Source organism: Macaca mulatta, chromosome 3 (genome assembly GCF_049350105.2).
Source record: "Macaca mulatta isolate MMU2019108-1 chromosome 3, T2T-MMU8v2.0, whole genome shotgun sequence".
In the NCBI taxonomy this organism is placed as follows: Eukaryota; Metazoa; Chordata; class Mammalia; order Primates; family Cercopithecidae; genus Macaca; species Macaca mulatta.
This window is the reverse complement of record NC_133408.1, coordinates 40,548,460-40,572,032: the sequence shown is the minus strand read 5'-3', so window position 1 is coordinate 40,572,032 and position 23,573 is coordinate 40,548,460. Positions and strand designations below refer to the sequence as shown.

General features: G+C 46.3%; 1 pseudogene; it reads right to left on the bottom strand.

Annotated features, from left to right (window-relative positions):
- Positions 1–4,326: 4,326 nt before the first annotated feature.
- LOC715539 (endoplasmic reticulum membrane-associated RNA degradation protein-like) lies at positions 4,327–18,651 on the bottom strand (annotated as a pseudogene).
- Positions 18,652–23,573: the final 4,922 nt, after the last annotated feature.

Below are 23,573 nucleotides of genomic sequence, written 5' to 3'. Positions count from 1 at the left end.
AGAAAGAAGAAAAAAGGGCAAAAAGAAAAGAACAAGCATGCAGGAGAATTTGGAGCAGCTTTGCCATTGAGTTCTTGGGTTCCCCAAGTCACACTACACCGTGGACCATCAGCCAGAAGAAATCCATTCTTGTTACACCTGTGACCCCTGCTAGCAAGATGGTCAATGTGGTGGAATTCCTCAGGAAGGTGAGAACAGAGGACATTTGCCTCTTAAGGGTTAAACTCTAAGTTACTTCAATTGTGAGCAGAGACGTGTAACACTGTTTAAGGAAAAACAACAAATTGTAGCCATATACGATGTGACTATAACCTGAATGAACATACACTGCAGCCAACCAAGGAAGTGTCCATCAGAAGCAGGATGGGCAACTGGGGAAAGAATACCAAGGGAAGGTGAGGTAGCCCAGCAGCATGGCTGCCCACACACCTGCAGGGAACAGAGCCACCGCTCAAGACAGCAGAGCCTCCCAGGGACACAAGGCCCCGGCCCAGGAGCCTGAGCATCTGCTACTTCAGATGTGGTCTCTTTATTGGAACAAATCAATATAATCCCAGATCTCTGGTCTGCAGCCACTGATCTGGCAGATGATTTTTCTCTGTACCTACTGATATGGGTTGAGTTTTTTTTCTCCTGCAATCTCACGTCCAGAAGCTGTCTTGTCCTCATCTGGCAGGGACAGCAGCAGCCTTGGTGGGAGTGCATCAGGGCTGTGCTACCTCTCCAGTTCATCCATGCAACCTAGAGCTCAGGGCTGCCGGCTGCCTTGCCATTCCACAGGATGCCACCATGGCCCATCGCATTAATGATGTGGCCAGGAAACAAGACACCCCACTGTTGTGGTGAAATTATGACCACCTGGGCTGGGATGTAACTCTTGTAAGAATGCACAGGGGTGCTGCTTTGAAGTTTCCGGGGCCTGTGATCTAGGAAGGTATGGATGCACTCTGTGAGGGGGAGGACGGTGTGCTGTGCCCACGTCCACCGGCACTAGAGATGGGCAGGCACTCTGAGTCTCTCTGGAGCTCTGCAAGCAACATCCACCAGACCACACACGCTACTCTGCTCACTTTCCAATTAACCTACAAACTGCCAGTTCCACATGAGGCCTAGAAAGAGCAAAGCCTCCAGAGCAGGTAGATGTAAAAGCTGGTCTCCCTGTCAGGCCACGGTGGCAATTAGATCCCATGATGCATGGCAGAGTCACAGACAGGCCCAGAGCACAGACCCCTAGGGTTCTGGGACAAAACCACACCCTCCTCTGCAGATAATTGCTCTTCTGAGAACCAGCTCTCAGCTTGTCCTCTAGACCCTGATGGACACTGAACATCTATACTTCACCATGGCACAGCTAGTGACAGCTAGCCGGAACGTGAGCGGACCACCAAAGACTGTGTTTTCTGACCTGTCACATCACCAGGTGAGTCAACTGAGGGAGCATGTCATCATTACATTCAGGCAAGATGTATATATTTATTAGGTATATAGGTGTACACACACACAAGCATGCATGCATATGCACGCATACACACACACACACACCCACACACACAGGTTAGGCTTTGGCATGTTCTGGAGCACAAGATACACAAGCAAGTGGTTCCGATGCTCTTCGAGCCCACAGCTGCATGGACAGCACCCCTCACCACGCACCTATTGGCCCCATGGGGACTTCCCTAGGACCACTCACCCGAATTAAAAGTTGGATTTGATTTCTGCAAAAGATGCTGACAGCTGACACCACTTGAAGGTGAAAGTTGGCAATGTTCTAACCCATTTGAGTGGCCCTAAAGAACAGCGGGGGAGGGGGGCCCACGCTCTCAGTAGGCAGGTGGCATGATGGCTGCCTCATGCATGTTAGCCTTTCTCTCCAGCCACCCAGCCTTGCTCAATGTTCTCATCAACAAAGTGGCCGTGGAGGCAGTGAAGGATGTTGTCAATGGCTTCAACCACATGGACGTCCTCACTCCAAGGCTAGTCTGGCTAAGGTCCACTGCTAAATGTATAAATCTGCTAATGGGAGACACCAACACAATTCCTAGTATGAAAAACTCAACTGGAAAGAAGAGCCAGCCCCCAAGTACATCGGGCCATGTGTTCTGGGAGGGACAGAGACACCTCTTGGCCACTGCACCTGGCTCACAGAAGCCTCATCTGCTGCACCGGTTGCTTCCAGTACTGCTTCCAGGAGACCCATCTGACAGCAGAGCTCAGCAGTGAGGCCTGTGACAATTATGATCCCGGCACACACCCCACTACCTCGGGGAGCCTCCCAAGCACCAGGCAGTGCTGGCTGTGACAAGGCCCCCCTTGAGGGCTGCTGGGTTGCCCAAGACGTGTCCTGCACTCTGAGCCATCAGTCAACAAGTGGTATGGGTTCTCCCATGGCCGGAAAACACGGGTGGAGGCACAGGTGGAGTGGGAATGGCTCCTCTCATTACGCCCCTGCACCACTAGCAAGGTTTTGGGTTCTCCGCTCACAATTCTGGACTCTGCTGGTTTGGGTGTCTTCATTCCTCAGATGCTTCCACAGACGGACACGAGGTGCCCACTGCCCTGCAGCAGAGGCTGCCACGCAGCCGCACTGGACGCCTTGTGCCAATGAGCCAGAAGAGTTTACTGCTACAGTGAGGGGACTGTTCTCGACTGTCCTGGGGAAATATAGCTCCCACCACAGACTGGGGGGCTGGGAAGAGGGTCTAGAATTTATGGGATTCTCTAGGGAACCTCTTAGTATTCCTAAGTCCAGTGATAAGTCAATGGAAACCTACAGCTACCCAAAAGGAGAAAGATTTCTAATGGGAAAGGCCTTTCAGGAATGAGGTCTGGGTTAACTCAGCAGGTGAAAAAACACCACCCAGAGAGGCAAAGGAAAGGAACATGGAACAGTGACAGAAAGGAATTTTCAAACACAAACTTCTGCCAGATCATCAGGTTGCAAAAACAGGACACGCAGCAGCTGTGTGTGGTCTCCTCATTGCTTTGGTAAGATACACCGTTATCTATGAGCTAACTCTACCGGTCAGTTCTTTCTTTCCCTCTTCCCATCCCAGCACCACCATGAGCAGGATGGTCAACCCTATGCAAGGTCAACCCCACATGCAAGTGTATCAGAGAAAGGTGTGACCGCACTATAAAAGGACAATCCCAGAGTGGGAATACTGACACATGGGATTTGTGCTTTGTGTCTCCTCTTTTGGGAAGAGGAGGAACCGTCTTCAATTGCACAGGAGAGAGTTGTATCGCATTAGACAGAAGCATCACGCTTCCCCAGAGGTGTTGTTTAAAAGGGGCCAGAGCTGAGCTGGCAGAGGATGAACAGCATGTGCCCAGCTCTGCTGCCACCCATGGCCCCCAGGTCGCCTCAGCTGAAGCAGCCACAGAATGCCAGTCCTTCGATGGCTGCCAGCTGCACCCTGTCACGGTGTGGAAGGTGGAAAAAGAGAAGCAGTGATTCACGGAGGGTGGGGTAGGGTGGCCCATGACCAAGCAGACATGAGGTGATGGTGGCCGCCCAGAGGCTTCCGGAGAGCCCCAGCTTTGCAGCTGCCAACTCAGATAGTGGGGTTCTCAGGCACCCTAGAGAGTTGCAGCGGCTGCAGGAACCCTCGAGTCAGAGACTTGGGTTCGTCAAGCAGGGCCTGTGAATAGCAGCTTCCCTAATCTCCTCTCTCCCAGCTCTCCCAGACCCTGGGATGTGAAACCCCCACGTCTAAAAACAGGGAAGGGCTTCTGCTAGTTTTGCCAAACACTGGCCAGGAGGCCTGCTGTCCAGCACCCAGGCCTGCCCACCTCCCCTTTCAGGAGCTGGTCTCCAGCACTGACCTGGGAAGCTTAAATTTATCGGTCCTCTCCTCAGTCCCAGGGCCTCACCCTCCCTGCCCTGATGGCTGGTCCAGGAGTCAACGTCTCCCGAGGCCTGGCCGGTGAATGCAGGGGAAGGTCCCAGCCACAGCAATTGTTCTCAAGAGTAGACATGTGGCCAGTAACAACGGAACTACAGATTTCTGAGTAAAATTTGGGTGAAAGCAGCTCTCCCTTCTTCCCCTGGACAGTGTGTTATGGAGAGATGGAACCAAAAACTACAGCAGCCATTTGGTTGCCACAAAGGAAGCCAGACTGAGACTCACATTGACCACTCAGAAAGGGTAAATCAGAACACTGCAGAGAAACAGAACCTGGACCCTGGTCAAGCAGACCCTCAACTCCACCCTACCTTTGAGTTTTCAATTTGCACGCTGTTAAAATGTGTAAAAATTGGCCAGGCGCGGTGGCTCAAGCCTGTAATCCCAGCACTTTGGGAGGCCGAGGCGGGCGGATCACGAGGTCAGGAGATCGAGACCATCCTGGCTAACACGGTGAAACCCCGTCTCTACTAAAAATACAAAAAGAAATTAGCCGGGCGTGGTGGCGGGCGCCTGTAGTCCCAGCTACTCCGGAGGCTGAGGCAGGAGAATGGCGTGAACCCGGGAGGCGGAGCTTGCAGTGAGCCGAGATCGCGCCACTGCACTCCAGTCTGGGCGACAGAGCGAGACTCCGTCTCAAAAAAAAAAAAAAAAAAAAAAAATCTGTTAAAATTAAAGGCATCCTGACTTATAGGTTTTCATGAGTACTTTACTTGTGGATTTCTTGGCTAAATGTATTAACATTTGTTTCTTCTCACTGAAAGTCCAAATTTTCAACAAAGCTGTATGTGTAAGATTGATAGTTTCATTCCACTTGTTCTTTTTGTAACTGGCGTAAGCCACCAGGTTCTCAGTGTACTGCACGATCAACTTTACAAACCTGTAAAAAAAAATTAATTTCTTTATTCATTCCATTATAAAATGAAACAATGAATTAAATGTCTTCTCTTCATTCTTGGAATTATTCCTAAACTGCACTTAATTTATGTCTGAGGATTCAAGAAAAATAAATCCATATAAAACAAAAATAAGGGAATACAAATGAGAGGAAAGAGAAAAATGCTGAAATGTAAATGCTACTGGACACTTGGACAGGCTCCAACGCAAGCACCTTTTCAGACATTCTTCTCCAACCCGGACATGACGGCCATCATTCCAGGAAGGAACTTAAGGGTCATCTGCACCAAACTGACACATAACACATAATAAACACACAACACAAGATAAACGCACAATACACAGTCATGCCTTGGATACCAAAATCCAAGCATACTCAAGTCCAGTGTGAAAAATCGGCACCCTGAACATGCAGGTTTCACAATCAGATTTTTGTGTTTTGTTTTTTTTCCCACATTGATGTTTGCAACCAAGGCCACTGCAATTTCAATCTGTGTTTGCATGGGACGCAGAGCCTGCTGATACAGAGGACCAACTGTATTTACTGAAAAAGCTCCCTGGACAAGTGGACCTGTGCAGTGCAAACCTGCATTGTTCAGGGGTCAGCTGCAATGACAAGCAGGCCTTTTAACCTGCGTTGTTCCGGGGTCAGCTACAATGACAAGCAGGCCTTTTAACCTGCATTGTTCAGGGGTCAGCTACAATGACAAGCAGGCCTTTTAACCTGCGTTGTTCAGGGGTCAGCCGCAATGACAAGCGGACCTTTTAACCTGCGTTGTTCAGGGGTCAGCCACAATGACAAGCAGGCCTTTTAACCTGCGTTGTTCAGGGGTCAGCTACAATGACAAGCAGGCCTTTTAACCTGCGTTGTTCAGGGGTCAGCTGCAATGACAAGCAGGCCTTTTAGCCCCATCAGGAGCCTCTTGGGCAGCGTGCCCTCCCCCTCCTCACACATCCAGCTTCCATCCCCCATGATGGAGGGGCCGGCTCAGAGGAGACACGTGCCACTGAGACAGCTGTTGCTGTTAAAGAGATTTTACTTAAGATATTTGTCAAAATGTTAACAGCGGGGTCACTCTGACGGATGACAATAAATGTCATCTTTACTTTTTCCACGTTTGCCAGGTAGTTTTCACCAACACTTTATCTTGAAAATATTCAAACTTAAAGAGAATCTGAAAGGATAAAATAATGAAAAGCCACAGAACACTTTGTCTAGAGGAGGGTTCTCTACTGGGGTGATTTTGTCCCCGAGGGGATATCTGGCAATGTCTAGGGCACTTTTGACTGTCATACGGAGGGTAGGGGTGCCATTGGTATGTTGTGGGTAGAGGCAGGGCTGCTACTGAGCGTCCTACAATGAGCAGGGCAGTCCCGCACCAGCCCCATAATGCCAGCAGTGCCAAGCATGGGGCACACTGAGCTGGAGTCCTCAGTTGCTAACAGTCTGCACATTTGCTCCCCTCACTCTCAGCAGGAGTCTATGCTTCTTTCCACAAAACACCCCAGTTGTATTTTCACGTTCATTTAAATGTGTACTGAGGTGCCTGGCACCTGCAAAGCATTGGCTTAAAACCAACAAGATATCCAGAACTTCCTGGCAGCCAAGGGAGGCTGGAGCTGGGCTGCACTGAAGCCCAGATGACAGCTTGTGTCACCACTGCCCGGAAGCCTCCCTGGTTTGGAATCTCTGGATGTAAAGTGGGTCACACAAGTGTCACACTACTTCAGACTCCCAGATTGGGATGGCCTTAAACGCGGACTTCCCGAATTTGAAACTATTAGTACATACGCAGATTTGGTTTTTGGCTGGGCACAGTGGCTTTTACACCTCTAATCCCAGCACTTTGGGAGGCCAAGGTGGGATGATCGCTGAAGGGCAACATAGTGAGACCTCATCTCTACAAAATCATTTAAAAATTAGCCAGGTAGGCCGGGCACGGTGGCTCAAGCCTGTAATCCCAGCACTTTGGGAGGCCGAGATGGGCGGATCACGAGGTCAGGAGATCAAGACCATCCTGGTTACCAGGGTGAAACCCCATCTCTACTAAAAATACAAAAAAATTACCGGACGTGGTGGTGGGCATCTGTAGTCCCAGCTACTCAGGAGGCTGCGGCAGGAGAATGGCGTAAATCCGGGAGGTGGAGCTTGCAGTGAGCTGAGATCCGGCCACTGCACTCCAGCCTGGGCGACAGAGCCAGACTCCGTCTCAAAAAAAAAAAAAAAAAGTTATCCAGGTATGGTGGCATGGCTGTGGTCCCAGCTACTCAGGGGGCTGAGGTGGGGGGATCACCTGAGCCTGGGATGTCGATGCTGCAGTGAGCCGTGATTATGCCACTGCACTCCAGCTTGGGCAACAGAATAAGACTCTGTCTCCGAAAAACAAACAAACAAACAAACAAAACGTGGTTTTGAGACCTTTGGATGTGGGAGTTCTTCTTGCAGGCCAGATGTCAGACTCTTGCCTGAGACGGCGGTAGGGACACCAAGGAGATGGTGGGATCTCACTCCCACAGGCTCACCCCCAATCTGGCCCACGATGCAATGTGACTACAGAGAGGTGGGACATACTTACTTTAGGTACTGATGATACGCATGCGCATTCTTCCCACAAACAGCATGAATGTTGACCAACTCCAGCGTAATGAGTAACAGGATCAGGCTGAGCACAGGGGACAGTAGTCTGATACTAAAAACAGATGAAAGTAAATTCAAATGTGAGGAACGTTGATATTTTCCACCTTTATCAGGAAAAAGATGCTTCACCTAATCAACATCCTTAAGTTCCAACTTCTCAAAAAATAATTTTCCTAATCCTCAGAGCCCAGTGCCTGCTTCCAGCACCCAGGCCCGTGGCTGGTGGGAGCGCCCAGTATAGCCCTTGCTCCCGGCCCATCCTGCACATCCACATTCCTTGCTCTCAGTCATCATCTGAGGTGTCCGGTCTATGTCAGGGCTGCCAGGGGCTCTGCATGCTCATGGGGCACCAGGCAGGCCCAGTCTGCGCCCAGCAGCCCCCCTGCTCCCTGCCCTCTGACATCTAGGGAGGAACTCTCACCAGAGGAAAACAAATGGCCTCAATATGAAAGCGGGTTCAATGCCACCAGATTAAAGAAATCTCAACTAAATTAAGATCTTATTTTTCCCATGAAACTAGTTGAGACATTTAAAAATATTCTGGTTTTGGAGAGTGGTAATAAGAGAATGACCTTGCCTTATAAACTGCTGGTAAGAGTGTAAATTGAGTAGCACCTTTCTGGAGGGGAATCCAGCGATATCTATTTAAAGCTTTAAAAACACAGATACCACTCAACCCAAAAGTTCTAGAAACGTATCCAAAATGGTCATTTTTAAAGGCTGTAGCACATTCTAAAATATACACTGTAAGTGAAGAAACCATAATGCTGTTAATCTGCTATTAACTTAATCTGTTGTTATATTTTAAATCCAAATCAAGTTAATCTGCTGTTATACTTTAAATCCAAATATTCATTTAGGTAGATAGAACCCACATTTCCGTATGCCCAAATTACAGACACTATTTAAAATAGTATGTACTATAACTTTCTATGAAAATCAGCATGGGGAGTCCTCACAGTCCTCAGATAATATCATTTCATTCAACACTGTTTCGTCACAGCATCAGTGAGAAAAGAAATCGATATCCCGCGAGGGCCACGGTCTGTGTGGAGAAGCACGTTCTGCATGGGTTTTCTCCCGTCCCCCAGTTTCCTCCCACATCCCAGAGCTGTGCACATTAGGTGAACTGGCGCATCTCCATGGTCCCAGAGTGATCGTGGGTGTGTGACTGGCCCTGCGACGGAACCGCGTCCTGTCCAGGGTGGGTCCTGCCTTGTACCCGGAGCTGCCGGGATAGGCTCCAGCCACCCACAACTCTGAACTGGAATAAGCAGGTTGGAAAATGAATGAATGAATGAATGAATACAAATTATAAGAACTTGTAAAGTCTACCAACATCATACAAGTGCTCGACAGTGCGTGCCACGTACGAAAGTGCTCAGTGACCCACACGTTTGTTCCTGTTGGTGCTGGAGCTGTGGGTGGGGGGAAAGGGGCGGGCCTGGGGAGGTCTCGCTCTGCAAACATTTATTGCCTCACTTAACCACCACTGGACTGCCGGACTGCCGTCACTCACTGCCTCACCAAACACTGAGTAGTTCTCACTTGTTTTTATTCATCTTTCTTAAATGTCCATAGAGCTCATATGTACCTCAATGTTTAGCATTGTAAGTGTTTTGAGTCTTTCTTTAGAAGTTTGGTAATATTTTTATGACCAGAAACACGCTGTGGGAACTTAACTTTGTTTCCATCGTGCAAGAAAAATAAATCTCAGGACCCCAAACTCACTAAGCTAAAGGGAAAAGTCAAGCTGGGAACTACCTCAGGCGAACCTGCCTCCCATTTTATTCCTAAATAAGGTGGCTACAAAGAGAAAAAAGCTACATACAGACCTCCCTCACAGTTTGTCCACAAGGAAATTCCTCGTGGGCCTCAAGATCTCTACCCGGAAAGACTTCTGCTCAATTTCACCCTGGCAATGCGGTTGCCAGCTGATCTTCCCAGGGGTGGGACAGGGCGTCATCCCTCAGCTCACCTGAGACAAATACCTATGTGATTGCTTCCTCTGCCCTGTGTAAAATGCAGCTTCACTGAGCCACACTAAGGTGTAAATGACTATTCCTCTACCCTCAACTCACAAGTCAATTGTGTATTCACCGAAAGGCTCATCAAAGACTCAAAACAATGCAATCCTTTGTCTCTTGTCCACCTAGAACCTGGAAGGCCCCCACCTTTGTGTTTTCTCACCTTTCCAGATGGAACCAATGTACACCTTACACCTACTGACTGATGTCTTATGTCTCCTTAAAATGTATAAAAGCAAGCTGCGCCCCAACTACCTGTGGCACATGCCGTCAGGACCTCCTGAGGCTGTCACAGCACGTCCTTAACCCTGGGAAAGTAAACTTTCTAAACGGATTGAGACCTGTCTCAAGTACTTTGGGTTCACACTATCAATTGTGAACTCCAAGTGTATCAACACCTGTTGATGGGGTTCAGTGAGGGGCCTACTGTGTGTGTCTGAAAGTGGGGACTAGAACTGCATCTGTGATAACTTCCTGCCCCACAGTGCCCCTCCAAAACAGGAAAGTGAGCACGCACCTACTCCACATACGCAGGTAGTTCTGCCGCTGGCGAGACCGCAGCGTCCTCTCCACCCACTGCCTGTGTCTCAGTTCCGACTCAACGGTGACCTGGTCAGACACACGGTGGCACTGCTTGCCGATGCTTCGGAGCACAACCAGCACTTCCAGCACAATCCTGGGGCAGAACAGGGTAGGAACGGGTGTGCTGCAGAGCTCACGGAGCAGCTGGGGCCACCCGCAAACAGAGCCAGACTTGGAGCAGGCATCATGATCCTCATCTGTACCTCACTCTCCTTCTGCACCTGCAAGACTGCGGCTTTCTGGGAGCCAGGGCTAGCTGTGTATCACTGGTGGGTCTGCAGGGACAACCGTGACATGCGGCAAGTGTTAACTAAATACACTGAATTGTGGCAAACAGAATGTGACATTCACAGCCTCGTCAGATGTGCCAAGCTTGCACAGAGATAGTCAAAACTGATCTCATAATTCCTCTTGGAGCAGTAACAGTGGGATTCTAAGACTACTACCAAGTTTATAAAATTGAAAACATAGAAAATGTCTAAGTTTGCTATGCTAATCTGCAGAATCAATGTTTCAACAGTTGTCAGGATATCCTGGAACTTACGTCTCAGTAGGAAGACGATCCAAGTCCTTTAAAACACAATGATTCTCAGGCATATGTGGTGATACAGATCATTTGTCATTTTTGTAATTAAAGAGTGGCAGGCATTTGTTCCAGAATTATCTTCTAATCTGAAAAATAGAAAATATTTAAAGATACGTGACAATTAAAATGCCCACATTAGTGCCTACGCACAATAATGTTTAATGGTTCACTGAGCAGCAACCTGACTGTGAATCTTAGTTTCCCCAAATATAAAATGTAAAAAGCCACCATCATGAGACAGTGGAGAAAGAAACGATGCCCTATGCCAAAAGCAAAGTCCAATGATGACGAGACGATGAACCACCTGCGTATTCCTCCTGCTGAACAAGTATGTCTGCTGTTGTCTATGATTCCAGAACGTATGCCTCCATCCCCACTTCTCTCCTAAGCTTCAGACCCATCTTTCTTCCTATCTACTCAGTAGTTCTCATGGACGCCATTGTCTATCCACAAAACCTGCCTCTCGTTCCATATTCAGTCTCCACCAGGACCCCAGGCCAGCTGGAAGATCGCATTCAGCATCACTTGCAGGTCCTCACAGCCCCCAAGGCCCAGAAATTCCTCCTTCCCCTTTTATCTTCCAACAGCCTCGCTAAAGAAGAAATGCTGCTGAAACTTACAGTACCAGATAAGCTTGAGGTCAGCCAGGCCCCAGGATGCCACGTACCTGACTGCTTCCCAAGTGAGTTCTTCGGGGAAAGGCAGCAGAGCCTAAACCCTGATACTCTCCTCACAGCTCAGCACCTGGGATGAAATGTTTTATTGCTTTTGTAGATTTCACGGTAACTTCCTAGAAAATCTGTTTTAGATTGTTATGGATGTTACATCACTCTCTAGAAAATACGTATCTATAAAATTATTACAAATTCTAAACATTTTAAAACCAGAGGGTGGGTGTCAGTTCTTCAGTACCTTCACATGGGGGAAGTCTGGGGAGACTACCAGGGGATTGGTAGGGAGTGAACGTCTGGGGTGGCTATGACCATGTCCACAGGTTCTTTTGACATCTGCCATTGAGAGGGAGGACCCCAGCAAATCTGCACGAGCTCTGGCGACAGGCCTGGAACAAACAGAACACAGCAGGTGTGAAGATGCTGCACCATTCTTATGCGCCATTGACATGGTTATCCAAAGCCATGTCAGAGGTGCACGTGCCTCTCCAGTTCAAGCCGTGCTTGGGGTGCAGCCACTGTCACCTTGGGACTGTCCCTGCAGTACCCCCATGAGGCCTCCGGCCAACTTCCAGTCTTCTTAGATGGGACACCCACAAAGCCCTGGGGGACCGCAGCTGTCCACCCCCAGGCCAGGCCACAAGACAGATCCCTCGGCAGATGCTTCCTATTTCTAACCCACTAGCATATGAGCAAGTCAAATGGTGGCTGCTGGCACCACGGAGTGTGAGTGATCTCAACAGCAGGAATAACCGAATCCCAGGATGCAAAGCTGCCTGAATACGTGTGAGATGCCAGAAGGGGGACAGGAAATGGTAAGGGCCCAAATAGCCACCGTGGGGCACGGGAGAGGATGGTCTGGAGCCTCAGCAGCTCTGGTTGGAAGACAAAGGCTGCCTTCTTGAAGCTCCTCTTCCTTCCTAAATCTTCCCTCCTCCCTACCTGTCCACCTCTACCTTCCTAAGGGCTTGCGCTTGGAAAGCATGGCAATCCCCACTGGTAAAGCTGGTCTGCAGTGCCAATGGGGAATGGCATCCGACCAGTGCAGCCCGATGCTCTGCCTCCAAGCCACACCTCCAGGGGGCTGTTTTCCCAACTTCACTGCTGACAACCCTCTTCTGACAGTGTTTTCCTGAAGGCATTCGCAAGGAGGCCTCCGACTTCTCAAGGCACCGTTTCTTTAAAGTGTCTTTGCAAATCTCTTCTGGCCCGCTGTGTGTTGATTTTACAGCTTCCTTTTAGAGGTGGTCTCATTTATGAATGTTCACCTGCACAGCTGTCACGATGCTTATATTCTTGGGGACTGTCTCTTTCATCCCCTTGCACTATCCTTGTATCCTCCCGTATGTAGAATAAAGCACCCTCGCTGATTGCCAGATTGGGACTTCCTGGCAGAAATGCTTAAGTTGTTTGTTTCAGTAAGTTAACAAAAGCTAGTCCGTGCAGGAGAAGAAAAACTGACGTTACTCACCACTGACAAATAAAAACTGCTCCTAGCTCTGCGTTACTGCCGACAGCAATAAAAGCCTGCCAGGGGATTCAGCAAAAACAGTTCCCAGCACTCATCCATTTAACACTAAAAACCTCAGTGCTGTCAGCGGTGCATTACTTTCAACTGCTAGACATGGAACTTGAGGCCCAGAAGACTGAGCAATCAGGCCAGGGCCACAGCAAACACTACGCTGGCTAGAAAGCTGGATCTGCCCAACTCAAAGTCTGACTCAGCAGGCAAACTGCACCCTTCTAGCATCTATGCAAAAGACAGGTGGTTTCAGTGATGTACACACCCCTCCCAGCACCCTGCGTTCCGCATACCTGTTTTTTAGGGTGAAAAACCGGATGGCAGCGAGAACTATAGCCTTCTGCAAGACTAATCAACAATTCTACTGCTGCTTTTTCCTAGTTTAGGGAAAACAGTGGTTACTATCATATTTGGGTAGGCTTTTTGTTTTCTTCTATTGAACTGTAGGCCAATTAGAGTCCCCATTTCTCATTATCTTTCTTCAAATAATTCTATGCAGCTAGAAAAGCAAATGCTGCATTAAAATAGGTTTGACATGGCAGGCAAATCACAACCAATAAAATGATTTTAAATGGAGGCCATTAACAATAATAGATCACAAACGCCACACCCACCCTCTGTGCACAAAACTGGAGATGAATAAGAAAAAAAAGATTCCAAACAATTGGAAATTTAGGAAATAGTTACTTAAACACTAAAAAACAATACAACCAAAAAAAAAATCACATAATCATTTAATTGCTAAGCACATACATATTTTTAAAAGCATAAAAATTACATTATTTGAAGCTGATATAACCACATAACTTAAAAATCCAAGTCAGTCAATTGAAACCTATGAGAAACAAAGTCAGTGAATTGATAGTTGACAAATTAAAAAATCTGTAACTACCTACAATTCTTTTCTTTCTTCTTCTTCTTCTTTTTTTTTTTTTTTTTTTTTTTTTTTTGAGACAGAGTCTTACTCTTTTTGCCCAGGCTGGAGTGCACTGGTGCGATCTCGGCTCACTGCAACCTCTGCCTCCCAGGTTCAAGTGATTCTCCAGCCTCAGTCTCCTGAGTAGCTGGGATTACAGGCACCCACCACCACGCCTGGCTAATTTTTTTTGTATTTTTATTAGAGATGGGGTTTCTCTCTAATAAAAATGCTGGTCTCGAACTCCTGACCTCAGTTGAACCACCTGCCTCGGCCTCCCAAAGTGCTGGGATTACAGGTGTTAGCCACTGCACCCGGCCCACTACCTACAATTGTTAAAAGCACAAAACAAACAACTCAAGTAGCTAGAAGTTAACTACGGAAGAAATGTGCTGGCCTTCCCTTCACTCAGATGTGTGAGAGCCTGGAGTGCACCAGGGAGTGTGCTGGGCGGAACACAGGAGGCACACACATGTGCCTGCATGGGTGATGTCCCCGCAGGGCAGACCCACACACAGCATATGTGTGCCATTGCAGAGCAGTGTATGTATCCCACCGCGGAGCAGCATACATATCCCACTGCAGAGCGGCGTACATATCCCACTGCAGAGCAGCATATGTGTGCCACTGCAGAGCACCTGGCTTCTGTTCCAAGATGTGAACCCACCCGAGGGCTTCTGAGGAGAGGATGACATGTTGGGAAAGGATCAGTCTGGCTGCTGTGTTATGACAAGGGGAAGGGCTCGCAGAAGTCGGTGGGCAGACCAGTCAGTGCCAGTGACATTCCGGGGAGGGACCAAGGCGTTGTGACCGGGTGGTGGCACAGGAGGGACAGGGAGAAGCAGATGTGGAACATATTTCTTTTTTTTCTTTTTCTTTTTTTGAGACGGAGTCTTGCTCTGTCATTCAGGCTGGAGGGCAGTGGCACAATCTTGGCTCACTATAACATCTGCCTTCCGTGTTCAAGCTATTCTCAGGACTACAGGTGCCCACCACCACGCCCGGCTAATTTTTGTATTTTTATTAGAGACAGGGTTTCACCATGTTGGCCAGGCTGGTCTAGAACTTCTGACCTCGGGTGATCCTCCCACCTTGACCTCCCAAAGTGCTGGGATTACAGGCGTGAGCCACCGTGCCCGGACTGTGGAACATAGTTCTAAGACCTGTTCCAAGGACGGAGTATGAAGAGAGGAGAGGAATCTGAGGCTTCCAGCCTGGGCAGCCACCTGGGAGGCTGGAGGTGCCACGTAGACTGAAGGACTTGAAGAATGAAGATGGGGAGACACTGTGTCCCTGAATAAGCTTCAATATTGTGAAAAATGTCAATTATCCCTAACTCAATCCATGAGGTGTTCTTATTTGTTTTTTGGGTTTTATGTTTGTCCAAGTTTACACAGAATAATAACTATTAATTTTTTTTAAAGTAAAGCTAGACTCTGTACCTTACTCTCAAGATGAAATAAATTCCAGTTGGATCAAAGGACGTAAATGGAAAATAAAGAAAAAATAGGTAGGGCGCGGTGGCTCATGCCTGTAATCCCAGCACTTTGGGAGGCTGAGGTGGGTGGATCACAAGGTCAGGAGTTCAAGACCAGTCTGGCCAACGTGATGAAACCCCGCCTTCATTAAAAATACAAAAAAACTAGCTGGCCGTGGTGGTGGGCACCTGTAATCCCAGCTACTCAGGAGGCTGAGGCAGAGAACTGCTCAAACCCGGGAGGCAGAGGTCGCAGGGAGCTGAGATCGCGCCACTGCACTCCAGCCTGGGCGACAGAGCGAGACTTTGTCTCAAAAAAAAAAAAAAAAAAAAAAAAGAAAGAAAGAAAGAAAGAAAGAAAAAATAGAAGTACCAGAGAAAATGTATACATATATTTTTAATTTTGAAAAGTGAAGATTCTTTTCAGAATGACTCCAAATGTGAAGCCAAAGAAAAAAAATCAAAACCTATGAACAAATAACAAAGCAATATGTACACAAATAAGGCTAATGAACCAGTGGGAAAAATAAAACTGAAATAAACGGAGAAAATACATTAATAGGCAGTTAATGAAATAATTATAAACACCTAGTAAATATTTCAAAAATGAAAATAAAAACATAGTCTTGGCTGGATATGATGGCTCGCGCCTGCGGTCCCAGCTACTCGAGAGGCTGAGGTAAGAGGATGGCTTGAGCCCAGGAGGTCGAGGCTGCCATGAGCCATGACTGCACCACTGCACTCCAGCCTGGGTGACAGAGCGAGACCCTGTCTCATAAAAAAGAAATAAATAAATAAAATAAAATAATTTTTAAAACCTTTATTGATATCTTTTGTCTTAGAACTTTACTTTTTAAGAGTATTTACATAAGTGCCCAAATGAACAAAGATGTTCATTTCAGCATAATAATTAGGAATTTTCTACATCAGGAACATTACAACTCATCCATCAATAAAGGACTGCTTAGGAAAAAAAATAACATTGATAAAATGGAATATCAAACAGCTGACAAAGAGAATAAGGCAGAACAAAGATGCCAAAAACACACTGTTAATGAAAAATGCTAGCTATAAAACACAACGGACCTTCCTACGAACTTACTTTGGTACACTCATAGCAAAAATGTGGTAGCAACACTACCTAATTATTAACAGTAGTTATTTCTGGGAGACGGAATTCCTGAGGGTTGTTACTTTTCACATTAATTTTTCTATTTCTAGTAATTTTGTTTGAACATTTAAACAATTTTTAAAATAATTGTCACATGCATAATCTGAAAAAAAGATTAAAATGTCAAGAACAAGTGTTCTAACCTAAATTATTTACTTTGAAATAATAAAAGAATTGGTTTATTGATGATGCAAATATCCTACCCCATCGATTTAGCAAACATCTGTGAAAATTTCCTAATATTTGGTTAATCCTGTTTTATAATTTGCTCTTTCATTTTTCAATACTCAGCTGCTGTTACATACAAAAGCAAATGTGTTTTTAAGAAACAAGTTATTATTTTAGCTGAGATTAATATTGATTGATCTGTGATAGAGAATATAAACTTATGTGTAATCCAATCACTTTTTTTCTGATGGAGGATACTGTAACTCAGATATACTAAAAGATGATTAATAGTTAATTGCATTTGAAAAATAAACTATATTCTTTCATAGCTGAATGAATTAATCTAATGAATGATTTTCTTCCCTATAAATTACCTTAAAAACTGATAGTAGACCTTCATCAACGAATCTGAGTAACAGTACAACAGAAAATGCAAGCAACTGATTAGTTGTTTCTTTTGAAAATTCGTGTAAGTTGATCTCCCTGTAGCTTAAATGATCTCTTATGCGGGGACCCTCCTAATGGTTCAGGAAATTCCGAGAAATTCCTTTCAGAAATTAAACAGAGAAAATATTTTATTAGTATCCACAGCAGAGAGCCATGCCTGGTGTTGCTAACAGAAGGAAAGAGTGAATCCATCAAGTCCTCTGAAGCCCTGGGTGGGACCCTGCTGGGGACAGCTGTTCTCCTACACCCACGGGACAGAAAAGGGAGCTGGAGAGACTCTGGGGAAGGCAGAGCTGCCCAGGTGGTACTGCAGTCTCATCAAATTCCAGTCTTTCTTGTTTTCACAAGGGGTGCCTCACAATATCGCAGTTGGTTGTACATCCCTTGCAGTACAAAGAATAATATTATCTTCTCTTCCTTTAGCTCTTAGAACAATATCACGTGGCGGGGAGGACACCCCCTGCACTATTGGGAGTAATATCATTCTCTATTATTCTGGATAGTAGGAAAAAGACCACAGGTGGGATGGACAACCCCTGTGATATTGAGTGTAATATCCTCTCTCAACGTGGATATTAGGAAACATATCACAGGGGGCGTGTACACTTCTTTGATATTGGTAGCGATATCATCCTCTCCTCCCTGGGTATAAGAAACAATGTGACAGGCGGGGTGGACACCCCCCGCGACTTGGGGTGTAATATCCCTCCCTGGATATTAGGATTCACGGTGGACACACAGCATGTTTACGATTTTGTGAGTAATATCACCTCCCCCTCTAGACACTACGAACAGTATCAAAGACGGGTGTACACCCTCTGCAATATAGGGAGGAATATCATCCTCTCCCACCCTGGATATTAGGCACAATATCAAAGGAGTGTTTATAACCCCTGCAATATTGGGAGTAATATCACTCTCTCCCAGGTGGAAATTAGGAACAGTATCACCGGGGGTGTGTACACCCTCTGCGATATTGAAAGTCATATCATCCTCTTCCCACCTGGATCATGGGAACAACATCACTGGGGGGTGGACACTTTCTGCGATATTGGGAGTAACATCATCTTCTGTGCCTTGGAATATTAAGGACAATATCACAGGGGGGCGTGTACATCTTCTGCAGTATTGGAATAATATTATCCTCTCTCCCCCTGAATATTAGGAAAGATATCACAGAGTGGGTGTTCACCTCCTGCGATATGGGGATTAATACCGTCTTCTCCCCTTCCGGATATCAGGAGGAGTATCACACGGGGGTGTACAGTGTCTGTGATACTGGGAGTAATATCAACCTCTCGGCCTTGGAATATTAAGAAGAATATCACAGGGTGGATGTCCACACCTGCCATACTGGGAGTAATATCAGCCTCTCCTCTCCATGGATATTAGGAACAATATCCCAGGCTGGGTGTACGCCTCCTGCTCTATGGGGAGTCATATCATCCTCTCCCTTCCAGGATATTAATAACAATATCACAGGACGGGTGAACACAGCCTGCGATATTGGAATTATCATCCTCTCCCTCTCTGGATACCAGGAACAATATCGCAGAAGAGCTGTACTCTCTCTGCGATATTGGGAGTAATATCACACGCTTCTTCCGTGAATGTTAGGAGCAGTATCACCGGGTGACTGTCCATTCGTTGCTATGTTGGGAGGCATGTCGTACGCTACCCCCCTGGATGTTAGGATCAGAGTCACAGGGTGAGGGTACACCTACTGCGATATTAAAACTAAAATCGTGCTCTCCGTCCCTGGATATTAGGAACAACATCACAGGTAGGTGTACACCCCCTGCGGTATTAGGAGTAATAATGTGATTAATTATGAAACATCAATGATCGATTTTAATAATTATCAATGATCCCATTAATTAATAGGACACCACTATTAATTATGGGTAATTATTTTAAATATATGATTATGCACGCTTAACACTAATTATTAACATTAATCACATCTAACAATATGATTAGTTCTTAATATTAATTATAATTTTATTACCAACATCACTTAGTATTGATTTAAGTAACATTAATTGCTGATGTCATTATTTTATTAATAGTGATATTACTATTAATTATTAACACTAATGTTAACATTTTTAACCAGTATTAATTTTTACTATCTTTATTATGATCATTAATATCGATGATTACTCTTAATTTTTCTTATATTTATGAATATTAATAATTAATAGACTTGTTCCTGATATCCGGCAGAGAGAGGATGATATTACTCCCAATATCGAAGAAAGTGTACGCCCCTCTATGATGTTATTCCAAATAGCCAGGGGGTCAGGATGACATTATTGAAACTATCGCAGTGGGTGTACATCCCTTCAGTCATCTTTTTCCTTATATCCTGGGTGGGAGAGGATGATATGACTCCCAATATCGCAGGGGGCATAGACCTCCCCCGTGATATTGTCCCTAACATTCAAAGGTGGAGAGGATGATATTTCTTCCGATTTCGCAGGGGGTGTACACCACCCCTGTGATATGGTTCCTAATATCGAGGGGGCGACAGGATGATTTCAGTCTCTGTATTGCAGGAGGTGTACACTCCCTAGTGAAATGGTTCCTAATATCCAGGGATGGAGAGGACGATATCACTCCCAATAGAGCAGGGGGTGTACACTCCTTCTGTGACATTGTTCCTAATTGGCCAGCGAGGGAGAGGAAGATATTACCTCCAATATCTCAGGGGGTGTACACCCCATTGTGATACTGTTCCTTATATCTTGGGAGGGAGACGATGATACTAGTGGCAATATCGCAGGGGGTGTACACACCCGCTGTGATATTGTTCTAAATATCCAGAGGGAGAGAAAATGATATGACTCCCAATATCACATGGGGTGTACATCCTCCTGTGATATTGTTTCTTATATTCAGGGGGAGAGGATGATACTACTCTCAATATCACAGGGGTTGTACACACCTCCTGCGGTATTTTTCCTAATATCCCGAAGGGGAGAGCATAATATTACTCTCAATATCGCAGGGGGTGTACACCTCCTTTGCAATATTGTTCTTAATATCCATGATGGGAGAGGATGATATGACTCCCAATATCGCAAGAAGTGTACAGCCGCCTGTGATATAGTTCCTAACAGCTAGGTGGGGAGAGGATGATATTACTGCCCATATCGCACGAGTTGTAAAACCACTTCAATATTTTGCCTACAATCCTGAGGGGAGAGGATGACATTACTTCCAATATCGAAGAAGGTGTACATCCCTCTGTGACACTATGCCCAATATCCACGTTGGGAGATGAAGACATTGCGCCCAATATCGCAGGGGATGTACGCCCACCCTGGGATATTGTTCCTTATATTGAGAGTGGGAGAAGATGCTATTACTCCCAATAACGCAGGGGCTGGGGCTGTACACCCCTCCTGTGTTATTGTTCTTAGTATCCTAGGGAAGAGAGGATGATACCACACCCAATATCGCAGGGGGAGTACACCCACACAGTGATGTTGGTCTTAATGTACTCCACCTCCCACCACCAGGGATATCGTTCCTAATATCCAGGGGAAGAGAGGATAGCATTATGCCCAATATTGCAGGGGAGTGTACACACCCTCCGTGATGTTGCTCCTAGTACCCAAAGGTAGAGACGATGATATTACTGGTCATATCACAGGGGGTGTACACCCTTCTGTGATATTGTTTTTGACATTCAGTGAGGGAGAGGATAATATTAATCCCAATATCACAGAAGGTATACAGACCCCTGTGATGTAGTTCCTAATGTACAGGGGAAAGAGAAGAATATTGCTCTCAATATCGCAGGGGGTGTAAACACCCTGCCCCCGTATATCGTTCCTAATATGCAGCGGGGTGGAGGCTGATAGTACTCCCAATATCCCAGAAGGTGCACACACACCTGTGATATAGTTCCTAATATCCAGCGGGAAAGAGGCTGATTTTACTTTCGATATCTCAGTGGGTGTACACCATTCCCAACCCCGGGGTATCGTTCCTAATATCCAGGCGGGAAGAAGATGACATGGCTGACAATATCGAAGGGGGTGGACACCTCTTCAGTGATATGGTTCCTGATATCCAGGGGGTGAGTGGATGATATTACTCCCAATAAAGTAGGAACCATACAGCCACCCTGGGATTTTGTCCTTAATAACCACAGGGGAGAGGTGACATTACTACCAACATTGCAAGGGGTGTACACCCTCCTGTGATATTGTTTCTTATATCCAGGAAAGGAGAAGGTGGTATTAGTACCAATGTTGAAGGGATGGACAGCCCCCATGGGATATTGTTCTAAAGATACGGGTTGAAAGAGGATGAGATTTCATCCAATATAACAAGGGTTGTACACCCCAACTGTGATATGAATCGTAAATCCTAGAAGAAGAGAGAATGACATTGCTTCCAAAAACACTTGGGGTGTACACCCACCCTGTGATATTGTTCCTGTCATCTAAAGGAAGAGATGATAATACTACTCCCACTACCAGAGAAGGTGCACACCCCCCTGTGATATTGTTCCTCATAACTTGTGAGGGAGAGCATGATATTACTTCCAATATGACAGTGGCTTGACACCCAGTCTGTGATATTTCTCCTAATTCCCAGTAGGTAAAGTATGATGTTCCTGCCAAGAGAGTAGTGGGTGTACAGCCACCCTGTGGTATGTCTCCGAATATTCAGGGAAACACAGGACGACATTATCCCAAATCTCCCAAAAAGTGTACATCCATAGTGTGATATGGTTGCTAATATCTGGAGGTGCAGAGGATGGTATTCGTTCTCCTGTCGCAGGCTGTGTACACACAACCTGTGAAATTGTTCCTAATATCCTGAACAAAAGAGACTGCTAATAATGAACACACATTCCAGGGGGAGTAATTATTAAGATCCACATCGTAATGGGGAGTAATAGCAACCCCCTCTCTCCCCCTCGCTGTTACAATCCACATCGCAGGGGGTTGAGGCACCCCCCACGATATGGGGAGTAATAGCATCCCCCTCTCTCCCCCTGGCCTTATATAAGGAGTCTGGCCTTATGTAAGTGCCCCCCCATGCCATCGCAGGCTTTAATGTATTCACTTAAAGTTTTTCCTCATGTAGATCTGCCATTCCCTTAATAGGTCGAATTGCTACCTGACATTCTGTATTAGCGTTTTCATGAGCAAGCAGCTGAACCATCACTTTCTTGGCATGAGAATCGGAAATAGCCTTTTGAGCCGCATCCTGCAAACGGACGATAGGATCTGGATAAAGCTCCCTTGGACCCTGTTGAACTGTGTGAAAAGAAGGATAAGCAGTAGCAGGGTCATGAATTTTTTCCCAGGCTCTTAGGCATATAGTTCTGAGCTGATCAACAGCCTCATCACCCATTACCATCTATTGATTTAGAGTACCCCATGCCTGTCCGATTCCAAGCAATTGATCAGTTGTGATATTAATGGGACGCTGGGCTTGAGCATTTCTGCGTGCCTGATTTGTTGCTTCATCCGTCCACCAGGTTTTAAATTGGAGAAATTCAGAGGGGGACAATTTCAGAGGTGGATCGGGCTAATGCCTCCCAATCCATAGGTATTCAACGTCTGTTATAAGACACACATTGTAACAAGGAATAAACATAAGAAGAATTTGGTCTATCTTGTCCCATTGCTTGCTTTAAGTCTTTTAATATTTTAAAAGGAAATGGCTCCCAGCATGCTTGAACACGTTCTCTGGGCTCCTCAGCTGGAAAAAGAATTACCAGAAACCGCCAAGCATTCAAATCCCCCATTTCTTGTGCCTGGCGAATGGATGCCTGGATTGTCCCTGTGCCATCATTTGTATTTGGACCGGCTCGCAGCATTCCCCTACCATGATTAACAGGTGGGCAAGCCTGGATCATTCCCTCATCCTAACTGGCTGTTGGACAAGCCTGAAGCTGCCCTTCGCCATAGTTACTGGCGGGGCCTGCAACAATGGGAGCCGCATTGGAAGGCTCCCCTTCCAAAAATTCCTAAGGCTGGCCTGGGGGTGGCCATTCCAGACCTTCCCCTAAAGGCGCAGTAGGTGGCACTGTTTCTTTTATAAGCTTTTGGAGATTAACATACATACCTTCCCGTTTCTCGCCCTTTTTAAAACTAGACTGTCATGGTTCACTTTGCTGATAATTAGACTCCTGATTATTCAACTTTCCTATGTCATCCTGAAACTCCTCCTTCTCCTCCTCAGTGTGGAAGGCTCCAGTGCTGTTTTAACTGCCGACCACACAGACCAAGCAGAGATGGGAATATCGCGGCCCTCTTCTTGTGCTCGTTTTAAGTCTGATCCAACCTTGTCCCAATCTTTTACATTCATGGCTCCATATTCCGGGAACCAAGGAGAATACTTGTCTACCAGATGGAGCAAAGATGTGAGATTTTGGGTACTCACAATTACCCCTCCGCGGCGCAGTAACTGCGCACAAGGCTTAAGTAATTAGCGAACTTACTCTCAGCCTGACCCATATTTTCCTGAGGTTTCCCTGGGATTCTCTGAGCGCCCGACTTACCCTAGAGCTTGAAGTGAAAACCTACTCCGGAGTCCTT